Genomic DNA, 10472 nt, shown 5'->3' on the forward strand with positions numbered 1-10472 from the left:
TCCAGGAAAGAGAGGTGCGTCTCAATGGACAACTTAAGTACCTTATCTTTCCTTAGCCAAAGTTTTTCCCAACTAGTTTCACAAATTTCCCAACAAAATTCCTCAAACAAAAATTATGCTTAAAAAAAAATAACTAAATAAAATAAAATAAAATAACTAAAGAAAATAAAAAAAATGTTAGAACAAAAATTGAGAAAAGAAAATGTTAGTGATAAACAAAAAATAAAAATAAAAATAAAAAAAATAAAATCAAAAGAATAAAAATAAAAATAAATAAAATAAAATCAAAAGAATAAAATAAAAATAAGATCAGAACTACACATGACAATATTTTTTCTTCTGTATCCTTAGAGCTATACTAAATAGTATAACTCGAGAGTGATACAAAAGTAGTTGATGGGTTTAAAGGGATTTGAATCCAGCCTAAATAGGGACATTCTTCTAACCACAATGAAAAGAAAATAGATGAAAAACTTCAATTGTTTTTAATCAATCTTTCTGACAACCCTCAGGCTTGAATTCCTTTATATATTAATCCTAATTAAACATGTTTCTATCCTGGAAAATCATAGTAACTGGGAGACTAGTAACATGCAAAATAACATTGTTGTGGAACATATGCCATCAAGTTTGTCAATCCTAGAGTCTAAACTAATTCATATAGCTTCTGTCATCAGAGTATTCGTAATACAAAAATAAAAACCCATGATTCCATCTAGCATTCAAACATAAAGTCGGGACCCATTACCAATTTGTAATAGATACACAAAAACAGGGATCTGCTTATAACTAATCTCTTGCTTTGGAATTACAGTAAAAAGGATGTTCACACAACACAATGACAAACTACATTTGTATTTGGTTCCAACATGTGATGTTTCCTAGAAGGATATATATTGGTGTTCATCCAGAGAATATTCCATATCAAAGTTCAATACCTTAGTCCTAATGGCTTACCTTCAGTTACCTTATGTGTAGATTTGAACACTAAATTAACCTAATTTTAACTCAACATTAAAATACAAAACAATGCGTAATACCTACTTCTTGTTTGACGATCCAAATTGGAACGAAGAAGGATGAGGGAATAACTAAAAGCTCCTCCAACAATGACTAACCATAATTTTATTTTCATGAGTTGTACAGTCAGAAGTCCACAAAAAAAGTATAGAAGATCAACCTCAAATCCTAAATGACTCAGCCTAGACAAGCCTAGAGACATGATAGCAAATGCAACACTCGAAACAAGACTATATACATCTAGTTTCTCTTTCACATATTTATCAAGGAAAAAGGAGTATACACTGGTGACCAGCAAAGTAGAAAACACTATGTGAGCTTCCAAACAACGAGAATTGAAGTACTCCCATGTCAAAAGAATGTAAAGAAAGATCTTCCACCAACTCCAATTTCCAATTAAATGATTGAAAAAGAGTTGAAGGCATAACAGACAAGTCCAACAATAGAGGAAGAAAAACACACAAATCTCCACACATGTGGCTGATGTAGACAACTCTGAATTTTGATAAGCATGAGCACTGTGTTGTTTCTTAAGCACAGTTTTCTTTCAAGAACAAAGATGTCGACCACCGTTGGAGATGCAACGCTACTGAACGAGCAACAAAGACACACTTTAGATTTCAGAAAATGTGGCACCTATAATTGAATCTTTGAACAAAAACAAGCATCAAGGATTTCATAGTCAGAATTTAACCACAAAACGAAAAAAAATTGAAAACCTAAAGAAAAGAAAGGGAACACCAATACCGTTTGGAAGCAAGGTGAAATTCGAACGAAATCGCGAGCAAATTGTTTGGAAGCAAGGAAGCAACTGCAAATGCAACTGGTTTTACTGAGATTGAGATTGAGATTGAGATTGAGATTGAGAGTGAAATTGAGGAAAACGTAGTCAGGTGAGGTTTGAGGAAATTGAATTTTGAACGTACGAACAAAGTGATAAAAAGGTTTTTAAAAAAACATATAAAAAGGATGTGGAAAAAATCAATGTGGAGGAAATTTTTGCTGGGGTTCATCGTAAAACCTCTAGTATTTATCAAAGGTTTAGAAAACCTTCACTATGTGTAAAAATTACCGGAGGTTTTATAAACTCCGTTAATAAATCTCCAATAAAATTAATCTTTTTTGTAGTGGTAAGAATATCATCATAAGATTTATACAAAAACTAAATTGAGTGTCAATTTAAGGATGAACAATATTGCTACATTTTTACAAAAATTGGGACTAAATTGAAACTAAATACAAATATAGGGACCAAATTGAATCATTTTGACACATGGCACAACTGTAGAGTGACATGTGTAAAAAATAAAAAAAAAACAAAAAAATAAAAAAATAAAATTTGAAAAAAAAAACAATTCAAAAAAACTAGAATCTGACAACTAGCATTGACTTTAACAACATTTTGTGAAAATTAACGGTAATTAATGACCAAATTGAGTCATTTTTAAGAAAATGAGGATTAAATTGAGACAAAAAAAAACTTGAGAACCAAACTAATATTACTTGACAAATAGAAGGACCAAAAGAATAATTTAACTTTAAAGAAAGTATATATATATATATATATATATATATATATATATATATATATATATATATATATATATATATATATATATATATATATATATATATATATTTACAATTAAGTTAACTCTTAGAACGACAAAATGTTGCAATCATATTCTTCACTGTAAAACCATATTGTTTTCACTCATTTTACCTTATCTTTGGCTTTTCAGTTGCAATCAATCATATTCTTTAGTGTTAGTGATTTTTTTTAGAAAATTATGTTTTAATTTTTTTTTTTTGAAAAACTTGACAAAGTTTTCATAAATAGAATTAAAATATATTATTTTATTTTTATTTTTTAACTAAAATAAAGTAATAAAATAGTTTTCTTTACCTAAATAGCTAGTTTGTCAAAGTTTATAAAAGAAAACTTTGTTAACCTCTCATTTTCCTTTTTTTTTTATCTATGTGGCCGGTGTACAAGATGATTTTTATTTTTTATGTCTGTGTTATGGATTTTGCTAAATAGTGTCTCGTTTGTTTTTTATTTTTTATGGTGATTTCATTTTTATATCACTCTAGTTTAAACTTTTCTTGCTCTTTGTCTTAACATATCATTATGGTTAATATTAATTGTGATTAGGTTTAATTCAAAATTTAATATATCATAAAATTTAATTGTGATGTATTTTAGATTTTTATTATATGATATTTTATCATTTTTTATTTTGTAATCTTTGGATGCATTAAATTTTGATTATTCCTTGAAATTAGATTATAATTGGTAAAACAATTATGAAGGTAGAACTATGCCACATATATTATGTGATAGTAACCAAGCAAGACTCTAAGACTCAATTATCTGAATACATATAATTAGTCGAATTCACTAGATGCTTGCACTTGTGGTGGCCTCTACTACTCTGCAAAGCCATTGTCAATGGATTTCACCCTACCACGCATTAAGTTAGCCTTCAAACATCTAAGGCCATTATCCTGTTGATCTGATCCCAACAAGGCTTATAGCTTGGGTCAACGCCTAGACCCAAATCATGCTCAAGGCCCAATACATGGCCTACATGCACCTTCAAGCCCAAGCCCATCAAGTGGCCCAATAACAAGGAGCATGCTAAAAAATATCCAATTGGGCTTCATTCAAGATGGCCCAAACCCACATGGGATTCTCACACTCTTCACATGGGCCAAAGAAGATGTGAAGATTTGAAGAGGTGTCTCAAAGAGCAATAGAATAGCAATAATATTGGCCCATTGTTTAGGCTTTGCTTTCTAGAATAATAAGTCAAACAATGAGTAGTTCAATTGATAAAATTGGGCTTGACTAAGCCCAATAGGAGATTTGGCCATGAGCTATCAAAAGAGCCAAGGTGGACTAAGTGGAAGTCAAGTCTTCTTCCTACACCTCATGTATCCAAAGCATCCAAGGGTTAGGAATGCTTCCTCCTTTTCCAAGGCATAATCCAATGGCCAAGATCAAGCCTCCTTCTCCAAGCTTGATCTAAGGGCCAAGATCAAGATCTACCCAATCCAATGACTCTCCTTTCTCATGTGTAAATGGCTTCATATAAAAGCCAAAATTTCACTCATTTGTAGACACTCTTAAATTTTGCAATAGAAGCATAGTGTTGAGAGTACTCCACCCTATTGCATTTGAGAGTCTCCTTTGCTAGAGGATTGAATCATCTCCTCTAGCCATCTTCCCTTAGCTTTCTCTTAAGCTAAACCTTCAAACACCTTAGTCCAAACCAATGCTTAACACAAGCCTTAAACACTTGCTTCCATTCCCTTCTATGGATCACGTCTACTTCATGGAGATTTCATCCATTCCACACCAAGAGCTCCACCATTTTGGTATCAAGAGCCACTCAACTTCGGCAATCCACCATTGTTGAGTAAGGTTTCATGATTCTTGGCTTGTCTCTTCATTTCCGTGTTGTATTTCCCTTGTTCTTCCATTTTGTTGCTGTTTTTGTCCATTTCTATGGTGTTCTTGTCATTTCTACCGATTGAGATTGAGGTTACATGAATCTCTAGTGATTCAAATTGTAGTACTCCTTCATTCAATGGTGTACAAGTGTTCTTAAGTTCTTTCAATTTTCCAGCCATCTTTTATTGCTTTTCCTTGAGTTTTTTTCATTTTTGTTCGGTGCATTCATTTTAATTTCCATTTCTTCCTACTGTTTTGTCATTTCCAGTTTGTTTACTACTATTTTGAGTTGTTATACACATTTTTCATCGATTATTTGCTTGTACAAATTGCTTAGAATCATGAACTTCATCTCACAACGAAAAATGCAATGAACATCAACATATGTGATGCGTGCGGATGAGTAGTTCATGTTCTGTCCAGTTTTAATCCATTTACACTGATTGGATTGTCCATTTGAGTGTCTAAAGATGTTCTTCTATGTTCATGCTTGGTTCTAGATCATAATCAAGCTCATTCTTATTGAATTTCATAGAACATCTCACATAAATTCAGTGAGCACTTTGCTCTAGTTTCTGTTTTCAAAATCACTGCACGCACACCAACTGTTTGCAATTTATCACGAGTGCCTCAGTGCTCCAAATATTTTTCTAATTTTTGCCTCTTCAATATAAGACATAGACTAAAATAACACAAAAAGAATCACTCAAATCCATTGAGTACAAAAAAAATAAAAAATCGGTGAAGAGGAGGCCAATTTTCACGTTTTTCTGGACAGAGGTCTCGGGTTTTTGCTATTGTAGTGCATTGTGGTGTGCTTTGGATCCGATTTTAAGTGCTGATTGTTTCTATAATTGTTTGCTTAAGTGTGTGTTCTAAATTGCCTTCAATTGCCTTCATTTGGAGTGGATTAATTCCCTCAAAATTGGCACAAGTTGCATTGAACACTATAAGCATAAAAAACAAGCACTGTCGTTTCTGTTTTTCTATTTTCTACTCTATTCTACTACCTTTCTAGGTTCCTTTTGTTGTGCTTCCTTTCATTTCAAGCCTTAATTTCTTGTTTGTCTATTATTCCATATTCATTTCAGTCTTGTTTCATTACTACTCTCTTTGGTTTAGCATTTTTGATTTGCTTTTCTTGCTTTCATCTTTGTGTATTGCCATACAAATGTTAAGTCTCAAGAATTTTGGTTTTGGTTTGAGTGTGCTTTGAATTCTAGCTTAATTTCTTAGCTAGTGGTAGCATCTTAGGTGGTGGATGTGAAGTAATCCTTTAGCATTGTGCTTTCATTTGCCAATTACTTCTCACCCTACATATATATGCAAGATTTGAGCCAATTTTCTTAAAGAGTATTTGAGTGCTAACATTTGTGTTTTGGCATAGTTTTTTTCTTGTTTCTTGTTACTATTTTTAGTGCAATTTTTGTTACTGTTCTTGGCCATTTGGTACTTCAATTATAGTGCGCAAAGTACCCCAAAGTTGTTCAAATTGGAGTGTGCACATAAGCCATCAACTAAGGTTTTCTTTACTAGTGGTCAAAGGAGCTCATTGAATCATCATTTTGAAGACTTTTGATTGGCCATTGTGGCTTGTAATTGTTTCATCTTAATAGTTTCCATCTTTCTCTTCAATTTGGTTACTTATTTTGGCATTTTTGGAGCATCCTAAGTTACCTAATTTTCCTCCCAAACTTCACTAAATTTTTGGTGTTCTCGGGATTGCTCTTTCTTTGCCATTCTTAGTGCACCAACTTTATTGCTTTCTAAAGTTGTAAGCTTGGCCTACTTAGGTCTCTTGGGGAACCACAAGGTGTTCAATCCCATCTCCTAAGTAGAACCTTTTGATGATACTATATAGTGAGCGTTTTAGTAGTAAGTGTGTTGAAAGTTCTAAGTGCTTTCTCACCTTACTTTAGGCCGCATAGCTATATTCATGTTTTCACGTTGCATAGAGGCTTAAGTGTGAGACCAAAGTCTCTAATCTTTTGCCATTTAGGGGTCCGTTTTTAGTGTTAAATTTCTTTGAGTCTTGTTTGCTTGTTTTGTGCTTAGTGCCTCAAGTGATTCTATCTACCTAGGACTTAGACAATTATATGATCTTTGAAACCTTTTACAAGTATATCTTGGCAAGGATTGGCCTTGGTATTTAAGAAGTCTTAAAGACTCACCTCGCCTAACCTGGAAGTCCACTTGTGATTGATTTCCTCTACCACACTTTTTTCAAGTTGCATAAGTTCATTCAATCACCATGAGTACATATTCTACTTATAGTCCTAGGTTGCATAAGCATGGTAGTCATGAGTTGCATCATACATTTCATAGTGACATTCCATTCTTTGGGGAGAATATAGGACCAATATCATTTAGAGATTGGATGTGGGATACCGAAAAATTGGTGCAACCATTGTTTAGTACATATAGTCAATTTGACATTCTTAGGCATGTTACTTCTAGGTTTATAGGACGTGCATCTAAGTAGTGGCAAGAGAGGCAATATAGAGTGAAAAAGGGGAGAAAATCATGCATTAACACATTTTCTAAATTAAAAGCATGCATGTGGAAACATTTCATTCCCCCTTCATTTAGGATCACTAAAGAGCAACAAGCTAGGATAGAAAACTTCATTGACATAGGGGATGCTTTCATCCAAAATCTTGCTAAGTTTTCTAGTAGCAGATTCGTGAGCTGAAAACATTGGTACAGATTGAACACGAGGTTACTAAGGTGAATCCTAACTGGAACCACAAAATATCAAACCAGAGGAAGTATGAGTTGCGAACCAACTTACGTGGAAGAGAAATGGGTTTGAGCTATATTGACCAAGAATAGGGCCAAACCCTAGTAGAGTTTGTTGTTGCAGCTCTAAGAAGGAGGAGGAAGAGAGTTTTCTGAAAAATGGGCAAAATGAAAGGGTTAGGGCTCGTTTAGGGGTTTTGGGCACCCTATGAGCCAACCTTAGGCCCAACCGATTAGGGTAGACCCTTAAACATTAGGGCAAAAAATAAGTGGGCCTTACATATTATAAATAAATGGCATTTTGTTTTGCAGTTAAACTTTTAAGTTACTTTAATGTGATGGAAACTTTTAAGTTTATCATATATAAGTAAAGATTCTCTATGATTGATAAAAAAACCACTGGCACGGAAAAAAATGATTGATTACGGCGTTTTGCACATTGAAAAACTCAAGATAAGGTAAAATAAGTAAAAATGGTTCCTTTTTACAATAAAAAATATGATTGCATAGTTTTACAATTCTAAAAGTTATCTGAACTATAATTACATAGTTTCGGTTTTTTTTTAACTAAAATAAAAGTCAACCATTATTATACATGTTATCCAATTGTTGGAGGAGTAAGGATTCGACCACCCATGAAGTTTGTAAAAATACCTATTCTATTGTGTAGAATATATAAATAGGCTAATGTAGTTATATTGAAGAATCATATAAAAATATTGGCTAAGCCCAAATAAACATAATATTATAAATAATAATATTTAATTATATCTTAATAATATAATATCTTATACTTCCCTTCATGTTAGTGTGAATAAATCATAACAAAAATGGTAGTCAATGCTAATGTATTTGGTTCTTTCATGAAAGACAAGATTAAAGTTAATATAAAGAACAACTTGATTATCATATATAAGTGTTATTTGAATGACATCTCCAAATTGTAACTCTTTAAGTAATTGTTTAAGACAAACAAGTTCATAAGTGGTTGAGGTCATAACTCTATATTGTAATTCTACATTGGATCTTGCCACAACATTTTTTTCTTGCTCTTCCAAGAGATCAAGTTATTATCAATGGAGACACAATATCCAAAAGTGGATCTTCCATCAAAAGGAGATCCTATTAAATCAACATCTCAATAACAAACAACTTTAGTATGATTATTTTGACCATATAACAAACATTTTCTAGGAGATCCTTTAATGTAATTTAATATACAAATGATTGCATTCCATTGATCCACATATAAGAAATTGCAAAATTGACTCACCACACTAATTGCAAAGGAAATGTCATGATACGTAACAATTGTAGGTTAAAAATGTCTTTCTTAGCTAAGAACCATGGGGTGTGAATTGACTGAGTACTAAAAATTAAGGTCAATTAAAACTAGTAAAAGCCCTTTCAGTTTGAATTCAATTAACCAACAAATCATAATTTTATTATTGTAGGACCATACATTTCAATCGATTGAAAATAGAAACAATATATTAATTTTTTCATGCACTATGATTCAACAAATTGAAATATAAAATCAACCAACTGATATTCTGGGAAATTCAAAAAAACACAAAAAACATCAAACTCACTTAAGCAACATGCTTTATCATACAAGATTTATTCCAATCAATATATCCAACTTAGTTATACCACTAGATTACGTTAAAAGACACTCACACACACCTTACAAATATTGATTTAATGAGTTTTCTTAAGATTTAAATGAAGAACAAGATAAGGGAGAGAGGATCATACATTTATTTTTATACTGGTTCACTTAATATTTGAGCTACATCTAGTTTATCTGAACAACCTGAGTCTGATCATGTACTATATCAAGATTTTTGGATCCCATAAGAAATTTAACCCCTACACTACGAGATCCCACTAGTAGAGCTATAATTACACAAGGAAACACTTAAAAGTACAAGAACAACCAAACTTGAGTGGTGGCTCTCCTAGCCAAACCAAAATGCATTCATCAATGCTTCAACACAAGCAAGACTTTGCTCCAAGATCCAAAAATCTTCAATCACAAGTTACACACTATGTAATTTAGAGAGAGAGATTTTTTTTTTCAAATTTGTTTCACTATTTTTGCGCTCAGAAATCTCAAGTGTTACTCCACGCTATGAAAATTTAGCTAATATAGCTTGGTCATAAGTGAATTCAACAAGTTGATTTGTTTGTAAAATATGTTGATTTCACTTGACTTAAGTGAAATAAGTCAACTGATTGAATACATTCATACCAAAACTATATATAGCATGTTTTTTAACTTGTTAAAATAGATTGAAAAGACAAACATAAGACAAAAAACATTTGTACAATGTCAAACAATTTACGAATAGAATCCAAACATCAAGCTTCTTAATCTCCATGTTAATTATAGATTTAACAGACCCTAAGTTTGATCATTAATGAATCTCATCAACTCTTCATTAATCACACATGGTCTTATGCATTTGTTTCATCAAATCCATGCACTAAGGTCACTTGTGCTAACAACAGTAAGATGTTTCAATTTTTCAACTAATCTTTTGTAATTCTTAAGATTTGATAAAGGCTCCCCTATGAATAGGTAAGAGTTTGGTATTGGGATCTATAGATGTGTCAATAGATTTCGAATTCATCCATCAACTGTTGGCCAATATATACAATCTATACTTTGTTTGAGATATAACAATAGTACTGATGAGTTCAAATTTTTGCCCTCATTTAATATTTAATCTGAGGATTTAATTGAATTTTAGTGCTTAAAAGATTGATTTAATCTGGATTTGTGATTATTGGATTTTATTGAGTACATAAGTTAAAAATGGCGTAAAAATTGATTTTAGTTGCATAAAATATTCTTGAATATTTTAACGTTTGTTGATGCAACTGAAATTTAATTTGGGTCATTAAAAGTGTGGATTTGAAATATTCAAAGTTACAAAATAAGTCCAAAATCAGCAAATTCTAGAAAAAATAATCATGAGTTAAATGCACCCCTAGTTTTTATTTACACACTCCTCCTTCAAGTGCCCACCTAAAAACATATTATGTACCCCTAGTTTCTACTAAGTTGCACCCCTCCTACCACTTAAACTCAACTCAACCAGATCATGCCATGTGGCAATCCTCCACTAATTAATCTGACCAACCACATGATGACACGTGTCATGATCCTTCATTCACTAAATTGGCCAACCATACAATGCCACGTCATCATCTTCCTCCATCTCACACATGAAACCCTAGCCTCCATTTT

At 32.2% G+C, this 10472-nt stretch overlaps 1 pseudogene; it reads right to left on the reverse strand.

Moving 5' to 3' along the window:
• Positions 1-1003: 1003 nt before the first annotated feature.
• Positions 1004-1539, reverse strand: LOC146886381 (uncharacterized; annotated as a pseudogene).
• Positions 1540-10472: the final 8933 nt, after the last annotated feature.

Source organism: Vigna unguiculata, chromosome 5 (assembly GCF_037176805.1).
Source record: "Vigna unguiculata cultivar grain cowpea cultivar isolate G323 ecotype 2 chromosome 5, ASM3717680v1, whole genome shotgun sequence".
In the NCBI taxonomy this organism is placed as follows: domain Eukaryota; kingdom Viridiplantae; phylum Streptophyta; class Magnoliopsida; order Fabales; family Fabaceae; genus Vigna; species Vigna unguiculata.